The following is a 1730-nucleotide window of genomic DNA, read 5'->3' on the forward strand; positions in this document are numbered from 1 at the left end:
GAAATGCAGCTGGTAACCTTAATTCTTGACTTTAAAGATCTCAGGCAACTTCCAGTGAGGACTGGCTGTACTTCCTGCCCTGGCGGTGGGTGGGATTCTCCCAATCCAATTCACTCAAGAGGTTTTCTACCCTCACAACCTAAGGTGCTTCAGCAGAACCCAAAGAACATTAGAAGTCATTTCTTGTTGTTTTTTTTTCACAAGAAAACACCAATTTTAATTTAAAGAAAGAAAAAATCAGAAAAATATCTGTGAGAATTATGGAGCACAAGAAGTCCTGAAAAAGAGTTCTGCATCTTGGTGGTCATAGTTATTGGAAGAGCTCGAGAAAAATGAAAATACAATTTAGCTTAAGAAGTTGTGAGTTATCTGCAAATCGACTCATTTCAGGAGTGGAAGAATCCCTGGAAATATTTCTTAATACCAAAATGTATACAGGTTTCTCTCTTTTGAATGTCTTGTACATTTAAAGAGGCCCCTTGTCAAAGTCTCCTGTTTCCTTACAGGACAAATTCTTTGTTTCGCCCAACTCTCAGCGGAGGGGCAACCAGTACAACGCCATCTCCCTGGACAAAGAGCACTGGAATATTTCGTTTCGTTGATTTATATATCTCTTCATATGTTTCTTCATCAATTTCTATAGTAGTCACAGTTTCTTCTACATCTCCTAAGATCATATTTAAACGGTGACCATAAGCGTGTAATCTGCCTTGAAGCTCTCGGTCATTTCTCATTTTCACATAAATTCACTCATCTAGGCTATGCCTGATAAGATTCAGGGGCTCCTCTACAGTGTTGGTAGTTTATTGCTGGTCTATGTCGTCTGCCATGTTTCAAACCCTGTGCCCTTCGTTTTTTTTTTTTTTTACTGAGATGGAGTCTCTTGCTCTGTTGCCCAGGCTGGAGTGCAGTGGCACAATCTCAGCTCACTGCAACCTCCGCCTCCTGGGTTCAAGCAATTCTCTTGCCTCAGCCTCCCGAGTAGCTGGGATTACGGTGATGTGTCACCATGCCAGCTAAATTTTTTTCATTTCTAACAAGACAGACTTAGGCTTAGGCAATATTTCCTAATTATATATAATTTTATAATATATAATATATATAACATATACATTATAGATGTATTTAAAACATGTTTTTTGAGACAGTTTCGCTTCTGTCACCTAGGCTGGAGTGCAGGGGCACGATCTTGGGTCACTGCAACTTCCGCCTCCCAGGTTCAAGTGATTCTCCTGCCTTAGCTTCCCAAGTAGCTGATTTGCATAAAGGGCGTGAGCCACCGTGTCTGGCCTGATTATATTAATAAAACAAACTTTAGCTGATAAACATTTGTCATCTTAATAAAAATACACACATACTTAGAATTTATTAATTTGCTCAAAGTTGTTCTTAGTGCAGATATTTAACCTGGGGCTCCTCTTCAGCCACACCATCCTTGAGGCCTGCAAATGCCAAGCAAGCTGTTTGTCTTTTAGAGAGTGTCAAAACTGTTAGGAAATCAAGGGATAATGGATGTGTCCAGGTTAGTAGAGTTAGGTGGAGAAGAGACCATTCAATGCCACCTGCTGTTTAACTCTTTCCAATCCCACTTGGCATCAAAAGGGGCTTTCCTCTGTGTTGGTGGTAAGCCTCTAGGGCCCTCATTTTTTTCCCGATTTCAGCTGTGCATGTTGGCTGCATCCCTGTGTTTCCAATTTGATAATTATCTGAATGGACTTGAGTGCTCCAGC

General features: G+C 40.7%; 1 pseudogene; it reads right to left on the minus strand.

Moving 5' to 3' along the window:
• Nucleotides 1–416: 416 nt before the first annotated feature.
• Nucleotides 417–959, minus strand: LOC108590700 (U6 snRNA-associated Sm-like protein LSm3 pseudogene; annotated as a pseudogene).
• Between the last annotated feature and the right edge of the window lie 771 nt (nt 960–1730).

This window comes from Callithrix jacchus, chromosome 2, assembly GCF_049354715.1.
Source record: "Callithrix jacchus isolate 240 chromosome 2, calJac240_pri, whole genome shotgun sequence".
NCBI classification, from domain to species: domain Eukaryota; kingdom Metazoa; phylum Chordata; class Mammalia; order Primates; family Cebidae; genus Callithrix; species Callithrix jacchus.